The sequence below is a fragment of the Malaclemys terrapin genome, chromosome 1 (assembly GCF_027887155.1).
Source record: "Malaclemys terrapin pileata isolate rMalTer1 chromosome 1, rMalTer1.hap1, whole genome shotgun sequence".
NCBI classification, from domain to species: domain Eukaryota; kingdom Metazoa; phylum Chordata; order Testudines; family Emydidae; genus Malaclemys; species Malaclemys terrapin.
In genome coordinates, this window is record NC_071505.1 from 336878795 (window position 1) to 336890847 (window position 12053).

Consider the following 12053-nt stretch of genomic DNA (forward strand, 5'->3'; position numbering starts at 1 on the left):
CCTCTGTCTTCTTTCAAGCTGCTCCTCACTCACTCTGGTCGTGTCCCCACCCCACCCCCCCGTCCCTCCCTCCAGGAGGCTGCAGGGAATGGGATGTTGACATGTTTAGGATGCCGGACTCCCCTAGTCCCTGATGTGTGAGGTGATGGCGGGGGAAGGGCCGGGCAAGAGAAGAGCCGGGGGGAAGGAGAGATGCACAGATACCGAAGGGATAGGTGCTTGTTGCTCTTGTTCTCTGTCTATTATTGGTGTGGTGGTTACTTGTGCACTCTTGCCACATAGAGACCGAGGAGCCTCAAGGCGCATGCTCCCCGGCCCCATAGAAACTTCCTGCTGCTAGAGAATCCCAGCTCAGGGTTGCTACTGGTCCAACAGCCCCGCCTCTCCCCCCCCCCCCCCAAAAAAAAACAACAACCAACAATAACAACCTATCATAAAGCTCCCTCCATGTGTATTTATTGCAAATCGGGTCCACAGCATTGGTCTGTTCTGATGAGAATTCTTTGCTCATGCAGTGCAAACGTATTTATATGCTTATGGCACCTACAAACAAAACACCAGCCAAGGTTCATTTAGTTACTGCCTCCTTAAGAAGAAGAACAGGAGTACTTGTGGCACCTTAGAGACTAACAAATTTATTAGAGCATAAGCTTTCGTGGACTACAGCCCACTTCACACTGTTACTCTGAAACTTGCCTCCTTAAGATGTCCAGTAGCACTTTTTTTCATGTAAACAAGACACTTCTAAATGCAGTGGCCATTGCCTGAGTCTTGCAGCCTACACTACTACTATCTCAAATAAAAGAATTTTTCCTACCTCCCCAAGACTTCAGCATGTTTTTTTGGTATGTAAAGGAATATTTTAAAAAAGAGGCACTATATTCAAATTGACAGTTTACTTTTTGTACTTCAAATAGCATTTGTGGTGAAAATCACAAATCAAATTTAAAGTTTTCAATTTTAATTTAAGATCTTGTAAGTTCTGTATTTTTAAAAACTGACTTTTAACCTTACAATAGCCTTTAATTGCATGATTAAAACACTTTTTTTTTAATAGACAGTGATCATCACCAAGAGTTTTCTTTATAGTTTATTAGTTGAAAGGCTCTAGCTGTGCCCTATAGGAGTTTATATATTAGATTGTCTATAAGATGTTGTTACATGATTTCAACCCACTCCTGGTCCCATAGATCTGAAGGAAGAATGGAAAGCAAACCAATACATGTTTTTAATGTCTGACCCAATAGTGGAAGAAATTTGAACACTTAAACTCTAGCTTAACTTTTTTATCTTTTGGACATTTATTTGGACAAGATTAAAAAGTGTGCGTGATCATGATTATGGTGGCTGTGTCCTTCAGGGAAGTAAATGTGTGGAGATGGAAAACAAAAGCTTAGATGACCATCTTTTAGGGTTTTGGGGAAAACTTGTGTGGTGGTTATTGCAAAAGGAAAAAACAAGCCATTGAACTACGTTTGTGATGACTATTGTCCTCTGCATGTGTTGTACTATTTTGTTATCTTATCAAAAGATGCATCTGTATATTTTTTTTGTAACACTGTTGTGAAGACTAAATTTAATTTCCATTATTTTATAAAATTATTTTTAAGCCTTTAATAATAATAAAAAGCTTTACATGGACATAAGCTTAAAACAAATTTTGTTTCCTGTTACTAAATTGACTGTTAACATTGGAAAATGTTAATCCTTTTCCCCCTAATACTTGCTGTTTGTTTACTGTATGCAATTCAGCTTGGGTAGCAAAATTAAACTGGTTAATTTAAATGTCTGTGTAATCAGTTTCACTTTCTGTTTTTATGCACTAGCACACTTGGGCAGTGTTGAGGTTTCAAATAGTGCAGGCAAACTGTTTTAATGAAACACATTTTAAATATGGGTTGTGTTTAAGAAGTTTTTACAAAACCTATTTTTGGCCCTAACCTACCTGATAGTGTCTTAAAGGCTATTTCTATGCTAGGAGCTAAGGGGAGATTCCCCACTCACATTACATATACTTGTACTAGCTTGAGGACAGCTAGTGGGCTAAAAATAGTAGAGTAGCCATGGTAGCATAAGTTTCAGAGTAACAGCCGTGTTAGTCTGTATCCGCAAAAAGAAGAACAGGAGTACTTGTGGCACCTTAGAGACTAACAAATTTATTAGAGCATAAGCTTTCGTGGTCTACAGCCCACTTCTTCGGATGCATGGTAGCATAGGCAGTGGTGAGTGGCAGCTTGGGCTAGTCTTGGTTAGTATGTATCCACAGTGTTCAGGTGTGAGGAGATGGTTTGAGGAGATATGTCTAACCCAAGCTGGGAATCTTACTCTTACCTCCTACTGTAAACATTGCTGCTGTCTTAATTCAGGCGTAACATTCATGTCTTATTTCAGAAGTAGAATCAATAGTAAATCAGTGTCCAGACAGTTCTTTGCAATTACTGAGAGGTTTAACACTTACTGCTTATTTAATCCTACCCGCACCCCCCAAAAAAAGAAAATAAAATAAGAGAGAAAGAAAGAGAGCAAAAAAATTCATAGGGAAAAAACAGTGGCAAAATGCCTTATGTCTGCTTGCAGTTTCTTTATATATATATATAATGTTTTACATGTTGTAACATTTAAAAAAAAAAAAAATTCGGGTGGGGGGGAGTTGTATTGGTGTATTAACAGAGAGTGCTCACTACCAAACTACAGCATCAATCTCAAATCTCTCCAAAAATTCCTTCCAAGCTGAAATTTTTCATAGGCTTATGGCTTAAGACACCGAGCCTTTTGGAGCATGTGTGTAAAACTTGTTTAAGCAATTTATTTTTCATTATATTACATTCAAACCTTTATTCAAAGGTTCAGGTAGAACAACCATATATGAACTCAATAATGAACTGTTCTACATTCTGTAGTTCTATAAAAGCGATCAAGAAATCCTGCCTGCTAATGAGTGAGAATGGACAAGCTATGGGTACTTTTGTTCTAAGGAAACAAGGTATAATTTCTACTTTCTGACTTTCTGTTCCCATTATAAAAAAGGATGCTTAGGGGTGCAAAAGAGAGATTTGGTAGTTGCCTACTTGACTATCAAATAATATTGATTCTGATATGTTACTGCTGAAGTTTAAAAAGTTAGTATTGCTCAGTCAGCATTTGTGCAGTATTGTATTGCCTCTGTATATGACTATATCAAGAAATATATTGATCACCTCTACACCCAAGTATTAATAGCTTTCTTTTTGAGTCTGATCTGGTTAGACATTATGCTAATTTACATAGCACCAACAGTATGCTAAGTGCTTTGAAGGCAAGTACGAAGACAAGGCCTTCCCCAAAGAACTGAATCCTTCCTATATTACAGTATACAAATGAAGGATGGGAGATCATGACAAACAATGTGATTGAATGGTGACATTTTGAACGTGCCAAGTCGGTTTCATGATTGTCTCGATTTTATTTTATATTTAGGTAGGATGATGAGGTAAAATAGTGGCCATGGAAATAGCCTGATTCTCAGAGAAAATATGTAAAAAACCAGATCCTTTTAACTTGTGCTGTTAGTGGCTCATTTGGAAGCTGATGTTGTTTGAGCAAAATAATGAGACCCCTGGTGTTTTGGTGAATTACTGCTAAGAGCAGGGTCATCCCTAGGGAGGTGCGGGGCCCAGGACATTAGAAACTCGGTGCCTATCTGCCAAGGGGTGCTCTCCACTGGCTCCCCCAGGCCCCACCTCCACTGCACCCCTTCCCCCCCCCCCCCCAAGGCCCTGCCCTGCCTCTTTCTCACCCAGTTCCACCTCCTCCCCCGAGCATGCTGCGCCCTCCCCCCCACCCCCCAGTGCCTCCTGATGCCGCGAAACAGCTCAACGGTGGCTGGTGGTAGGCACTGGGAGGGAGGGGGAGGTGCTGATTGTCAGGGCCCACCGGCGGGCAGGAGGCGCTAGGGGGAGGTTCTGGTAGGGGGGCTCCGCCTTGCCCGTCTGCTGTTCGCCTCCTCACTCAGCTCGCCCTCCCGCCTCACCTCTCGGCCCACGGCGGCACCCCAAAGCACGGGGCCCAGGGCGGTTGCCCCGATTCGCCATACCGTAGCGACGGCTCTGGCTAAGATAAATAATTTTGCCTTTGTAAAAAGGCTTCTCCCTCTTGTAATGCTATATCTAAGGCAACTAGCATTGGGATCATAACTATAACCTTTAAAGCTTGATTTCAAAAGAAGAGAGTGGAGTATATAGCAGAATTACCATATTCTTGATAGCTGCTTGTAGTAGTTGCTTGTGTAGATGCTGCTAAGTGTGTAAACTGGTGTTTGTTTGCATTGAGATTTGATAAAAAGAAACCCTATATTGGCTAATAAATAAATTCTTTATAAAGGCAGGGAAATTTCATTAAACTTGATATAAACTGTAGGTAGTGGATGGAGGGAGGGTTGGACTCAAAACTAAGGTACCAGCAGGGGCTCACCCTACAATGTACCTCAAGAACCTAGCCTTTTTAATCAAACTGATTTTGCTTCCAATGGCAAAATTGTGCAAATTGAAATAATTTGTCATACTGGAACCGTACTTGCAGTATTGACCACATCATGCAGTGTCTTACTAAGAGTTCCCCTTGCAAAAGGGAGACGGTAGTATGTTTTTAATGTAAAAAATACACGTGATTGGAAGGGAGTAAGAACACAACACTATATCTAGTACAGTATTTAGTCAGAGAAATATCAGATCCTCTCTATTGTGTTTGCAAATAGCTTGAGAGTCAGTATAAATGTTAATTAAGTACTGAATGCCCTGTGAATGAAAATATTAGTGTTAGTTTGCACAACAGAGATCTAATTTTACACATGACTATGCAAAAGACTTGCTGGTTTGCCATGTTCCTTGGTGTATGAATGAGTGTAAATGGTGTGTTCTGAAGTATGTTAGTGATTATCAACTTTATAAACCTTCCTTAGCCATACTATACTTGATTGAAACTGTATCAGTAGAAGAATGAATACTCTGGATGTTCTTCCAGCAATGAACTGGTAAGATGTTACTGATGTAAGAGGTTGGTAATCTTCATGAAGGATATTTGGAAGACAAATATGATAGGTACATGTTTGTAGTATATTGCCCTTAAAATTGGGACTTACTAGTGCTATAAGAAAACTGTATAGAGATTTTGACTTCAGTAGAAACTTTGTGCTGCTGCTTGAGATTACATTCTTCTCTAGTCCTTGTTTCCTTCCTTGATCTTCACATATTCAGGTGTGTAGGATGGCCTCTAAAAAATTCTTCCATTCCTTTAAGGTGCTGTAGAAGAGAGAGGTCTTTGAGGTGGATGCTACCATGGTGTTTCTTTAGTCTACTTCTTGTATATTTGCATTCTTGCCCCTTTCTGATCTCTAGTTCATCTAATTTCCTTTGTCTCTTCTATTTGTATTAACTACCTGGTCCAGCCTTGAAGGCCCTCTTCTCACATGGGTGATTATCGGCATGTATCTGTTGTATTAAGTGTTTTGATTTTGATAATTGTTATAAATAAAGTATTGGTTCAGAGTCCGGAAGTGATTTAACATAAAAATGTAACAGATTTGCTGTTGTGTATTAGCTTCAAGTGCAACGTAGTTGCATGCTTTTGCTTCCATAGACCTTTCTCTCTCTACCGCTGCAGTTTTTGCATTAGAGAGGGAATTTAAGGTAGAGATACATCTTGAAATACCTAAAGATGTGACAGATAATCTCTGGTAATACATAAAGGGCCTATGCTTTAGTTTTCCTTTGTCTCCACTAGAACATATCTTATACTATATATGGAACCATAAAGCTGTCCTGACTTTAAAAAATACTTATTTCAAGGAGTTGCCATGCTTCAAAGCAACAAGTAAGCTTCTTCACAGATTTCTGTACTCTAACCCCCTCTAGCTTCCCTTTAGCACTGATTCTTGGGAGTGTCTACAGTAGGTGCAAAGGGATAAAACTTTGTTTTTTTTCCCTCTGTATCCTAGAGTCAATTTTTGTGTTGGTGGGAAGCTTGCCATTCATACAATTTTCACACATCTGGATTAGAAGCTTGTGGAATGGATTCTAGTTTAACCATCTCCCAGATAAAACTAAAAGCAAGAGGTGATTTGACCTCTGTCTTTTAAGTACCTACATGGGAGAATGTTTCAGAAACTGGAAGACTTATTAATGTAGCTGGACATTCAAAACAAGATCCATTGGCTGGAAGCTGAAGTTAGGCACCTTATTTCCAATTTGGACTTGTCTGCTTTTAACAATGAGGGTAATTAACCTTTGAAACAGCTTACGAAGGGATGGATTCACAGACACTTGAAGACTTTAAATCAAGATTGAATATCTTTCTACAAGATATACCCAAACACTCTCTTGAGCTACTGTACCAGTTGCAGAAATCACAGGCTACAGAATTTCACCCAATCTTATATGGGAGGTCAGATTAGGTTGCTATAATGGTCCCTTCTACTATATTAATCAATCAATCAATATTAGCAGCAATTGGATGCAATGCTAGAAGCAGTACAAGAGTGTCATGTTGTGGCCAATAACCTGACTATCCACTACTGTATTTAAGGCACAGTGTTTATAGTATCAATATAGAAGTCCCAATTGAAGGGGTGTGACCCATCAGAAAGACAATGAACAAGATCTGACATCTCATTGATAATACTCTAATGTTGGACAGGAGAATTACTGTTAACATCTGTTTCTAGAAGCTTGTGGGATGTGTTGTACTGCTAGAGCCTCTTGGGATGGGTTAAAGAACTGAGCAGATGATTAAGGCAGATGACATAAGCTTCATTGTTCTGGGAAACTGCATCATTGGCTCAATCCTCCATCCACTGAGGGTTTTGAACATGTGATCTCTAGATCAGTGCACATTGCTGATCACGTCCTGGGCTGGGTCTGTGGTCTAGAAGTGGTGTGACATAAAAAATGTAGCCTTAAGTTAGTTAGACCACTACAACTTCCAGGCAGCGACAGTATCAAAAAGCAGATTAAAAGCTAGAGGAACTGGTAGGTAAGGTCCCATGAGAAGAAAATCTTAAGGGATAAAGGAGTTTAGGAGGGTTGGCAGTTTCTCAACGAGGCTATATTAAAGGTGCAGCTTCAAACTATCCCAGCGCAAAGGGAAGATAGGAAGTAGGGCTGTCGATTTAATCACAGCTAACTCAAGCGATTAACTGAAAAAAAATTAATCGCAAATTTAATCACACTGTTAAACAATAGAATACCAATTGAAATTTATTAAATATTTTGATGTTTTTCTACATTTTCAAATATATTGATTTCAATTACAATACAGAATACAAAGTATACAGTGCTCACTTTATATTTTATTACAGATATTTGCACTGTAAAACGATAAAAGAAATATTTTTCAGTTCACCTCAACAAGTACCATAATGCAATCTCTTTATCTTGAAAGTGCAACTTACAAATGTAGATTTTTGTTGTTGTTACATAACTGCACTCAAACAAAACAATGAAAGGGGGGTGTCCATAGAGCAGTTCAAAGGGGGATAATCCCAATACACGGGTTGGGCGAGTACGAAGGTGAAACAGGACCAAGGGAAGTACCTGAGGCCACTTTAACCCTGTTTCCTGACAGTATTTAGCCAATGTAAACTTAAGCTCCCTATTCATACGCTCAACTTTCCCGCTAGACTGGGGGTGGTAGGGTGTATGAAAGGAGTGTGAAATGCCCAGTCCTTGTTCTAAACGGCCAAGGACATGACCAGTAAAGTGAGGTCCGCGATCTGAGTCAAGCACGAGAGGGATGCCAAAACGGTGTACAATGTCTCTAAGGAGAATCTTCGCCACTGTGGCAGCAGTACAATTAGCAGTAGGAAAAGCTTCGACCCAGGAAGTCAGAGGGCAAACCAAAACAAGGAGGTGCTTTTTCCCAAAAGCCTTTGGCATATCTGCAAAGTCAATTTGAAGATGTTGAAATGGAGCAGCAGGCGGAGGTCTTCCACCCTTAATTTTGTTAAGAGGCGGAGCAGGTCCATTACGCTGACATGTGCTGCATGCTTTCACTATTGACAGGCAGTAGGGTTGAATGCCTGGAGCATACCAAAAGCGAGCGATGGTGTCCACAAGGGCGTGCATGCCGTAGTGACCCCCCTTATCATGGTGCCAGCGAACTGCCACGGGGTATGTGGAGCGAGGGAGGCAGGCTCGGCCATCCGGCATAAGCCAGGTCCCTTTGACCAGAGTGGCTCCGAGGCTCTCCCACGACTGTAGTTCAGCAGTGGGTACTGGTACGGGGTGCGGTGGAGTAAAGGAGGAGGCTGCAATAGCCAACGTGGGCATGGCTAAGGGTAAGACAGCAGCCGTCTTGGTGGAGGCGTCAGCCAGGGCATTCCCACGGGTGACGGGGCTATCATCTTTAGTATGGGCCCGGCAGTGAACTACAGCCAGGACCGAGGGTTCTTGGAGGGCGTCCAAAAACTTGTGGATGAGGGGGAGGTGCTGAATGGGTTTACCGGCAGCTGTCTGGAAACCTCGAAACTTCCAGAGGTGGATGTGACAATGCACAACTCCAAAAGCATACTTGCTATCAGTAAAAATGGTAACGGTCTTACCAGCGGCCAACTGGCAAGCTCGGGCCAGGGCATAGAGTTCGGCGGCTTGGGCTCCCCAGTTGCCTGGCAGTGAGGCGGCCTCTTGAATGTCCCATTCAGAGGTGACTGCATAACCGGTGAAACGCTTGCCATCAACATAGAAGGAGCTTCTGTCCGAGAAGAGGATGCAATCAGGGTTGTCCAGTGCCACGTCAAACAGGTTGTCCCTTATCTGTAAGATGCTATAAACTACTTCCCCACAGTCATGCTGATCCTGGAGGACTGGCAGGTCAGGAAGCAAGGTAGCTGGATTAAGGGGCCCACACCTTTCAAAAATTAGGTTAGTGTCTTCTAAGAGTTCAGCCTCTAGCTGTTGCTGATGATGGGCCGAAAAGACTTGGGTTGTGCCCCTATGCAGAGGGGCTGACAAGGCATGAGAGGTCCAAACCGTGGTAAAATGACCCAGGGTCAGGCTCTTTGCCTTTGTGATCAGCAGAGCAGCTGCTGCCAGAGTCCGGGTGCAGGATGGGGTTCCCTGAGCGACAGGGTCGATCTGCTGAGAGTAAAAAGCAAGTGGGAAATGGTGGGGCCCGCTCAGCTGGGTAAGGACGCCACTAGCAATTCTACCCCTCTCGTGGACAAAAAGGTGAAAGGGTTTGCTGTAATTGGGGGGGGGGGCGGAGAGACATGGAGGAGACATGTCGTATGAGAAGAGATTAGAGGAGCTTGGGTTGTTTAGTCTGACAAAGCGAAGGCTGAGGGGGGATATGATTGCTATCTTTAAATATATCAGAGGGATAAATACAAGGGAGGGAGAGGAATTATTCCAGCTTAGTACTAATGTGGACACGAGAACGAATGGATATAAACTGGCCGTGGGGAAGTTCAGGCTTGAAATTAGACGAAGGTTTCTGACCGTCAGAGGGGTGAAATATTGGAACGGCCTTCTGAGGGAAACGGTGGGGGCGACGGACCTGTCTGGTTTTAAGATTAAGCTAGATAAGTTTATGGAGGGAATGGTTTAATGGTAAAACATAGTAGCCAAGGAAAACCAAGCAATGGTATGTAAATAGTATAATGGCCAACAAGGGTCAGGCTAGAGACTCTTGCCTACATGCTCGGGGTTTTACTGATCGCCATATTTGGGGTCGGGAAGGAATTTTCCTCCAGGGTAGATTGGCTGAGCCTCTGGAGGTTTTTCGCCTTCCTCCGCAGCATGGGGCAGGGATCACTAGCAGGAGGGTCTCAGCCGATTGAAGTCACTAAAACACAGGATTGGGGACTTCAACGGCAGAGTCCAGGGAAGGGTCTAGTGGCCTGCAGCATGTAGGGGGTCAGACCAGATGATCATAATGGTCCCTTCTGACCTTAAAGTCTATGAGTCTGAGTTTAGAACCTACAAGTCCACTCAGTCCCACTTCTTGTGCTGCCAACTGCTAAGAGAAACAAGTTTGTTTACATTTACGGGAGATAATGCTGCCTGCTTTTTATTTACAATGTCACCTGAAAGTGAGACCAGACACTCGCGTGGCACTTTTGTAGCTGGCATTGCAAGGTATTTATGTGCCAGATATGCTAAACATTCGTATGCCCCTTCATGCTTCGGCCTCCATTCCAGAGCACATGCTTCCATGCTGATGATGCTTGTTAAATCATGTTTTAATTAAATTTGTAACTCAACTCCTTGGGGGAGAATTCTATGTCTCCTCTCTGTGTTTTACCCGCATTCTGCCATATATTTCATGTTATAGCAGTCTCAGATGATGACCCAGCATGTTATTCGTTTTAAGAACACTTTCACTCCAGATTTGACAAAACGCAAAGAAGGTACCAATGTGAGATTTCTAAAGATAGCTACAGCACTCGACCCAAGATTTAAGAATCTGAAGTGCCTTCCAAAATCTGATAAGGACGGGATGTGGAGTATGCTTTCAGATGTCTTAAAAGAGCACCACTCCGATGCGGAAACTACAGAACCCCAACCACCAAAAAAAGAAAATCAACTTTCTGCTGGTGACATCTGAGTCAGATTTCAAAAATGAACGTGCGTCGGTCTGAACTCCTTTGGATCATTATCAAGCAGAACCCATCATCTGCATGGATGCATGTCCTCTGGAATGGTGGTTGAAGCATGAAGGGACATATGAATCTTTAGCGCATCTGGCACGTAAATCTTTTGCAACGCTGGTGTCAGGGTTCCCTCCCCACTCTGAACTCTGGGGTACAGATGTGGGGACCCTCATGAAAGACCCCCTAAGCTTATTTCTACCAACTTAGGTTAAAAACTTCCCCAAGGCACAAATCCTTCCTTGTCCTTGGATGAGTACTGCTGCCACCACCAAGTGAGTTAGACAAAGATTTAAGGAAAAGGACCACTTGGAATTCCTGTTTCCCCCAAAATCCCCCCAAGCCCTTTCACCCTCTTTCCTGGGTAGGCTTGAGAATAATATACCAACCAAATAGGTTAAAAAAGTGGGCAGAACTTTATTATAAAGAAAAAGTAAAAGAAGCACCTCTGTAAAATCAGGATGGAAGGTAATTTAACAGGGTAATCAGATTCCAAACACAGAGGATCCTCCTCTAGGCAAAACTTTAAAGTTACCGGAAAAAAAAACCTGGAATAAACCTCCCTCAGCATAGGGACAATTCACAAGCTAAAACAAAAGATAATCTAACGCATTTTCTTCCTATTACTTACAATTTGTAATCTTAGAGGCTTAGTTCAGGTATGTATTTTCCCTGCCCTGATTCCTCGCTGACCCGGAGAGAACAAAGGAACACAAAACAAAAAACTTTCAAATCTGTGGGGGAAGCATCTTCTCCCCTTATCGGTCCTTTTGGTCAGGTGCCAACCAGGTTATCTGAGCTTCTTAACCCTTTACAGGTAAAGGAGGGATTTTATGCTACCTGTAGCTGTATGTTTATGACAGCTGGCTACAACAGTGCCATGAAAATGCCTGTTCTCACTTTCAGTTGACATTGTAAGCAAGAAGTGGGCAGCATTATCTCCTGCAAATGTTAACAAACTTGTTTGTTTGAGCGATAGGCTGAACAAGAAGTAGGACTGAGTGAACTTGTAGGCTCTAAAGTTTTATGTTTCATTTTTGAATGCGATTATTTTTTGTACATAACTCTACATTTGTAAGTTCAACTTTCATTATAAAGAGATTGCACTACAGTACTTGTATTAGGTGAATTGAAAAATACTATTTCATTTTTACAGTGCAAAATTTATAATAAAAAATGAAGTGAGCATTGTACACTTTGTATTCCTGTGTTGTAATTGAAATCAATGTATTTGAAAATGTGGAAAACATCCAAAAATATTTATATAAATGGTATTCTATTAACAGCGTGACTAATCACAATTAATTTTTTTAATTGCTTGACAGCCCTAATAGGAAGTATAGTAAGAGGCAAATATGGCTCCATCAGGAGCTCTTTAATGACCTGAAAAATTAAAAAGGAATCCTACAAGAAGTGGAAACATGGACAAATAAGG

At 41.8% G+C, this 12053-nt stretch overlaps 1 protein-coding gene across 3 annotated transcripts in view; it reads left to right on the forward strand.

Moving 5' to 3' along the window:
• RSF1 (remodeling and spacing factor 1) overlaps window positions 1-12053 on the forward strand; it is a 127386-nt gene that overhangs the window by 736 nt on the left and 114597 nt on the right. The gene's annotated exons all lie outside the window — the stretch shown is intronic.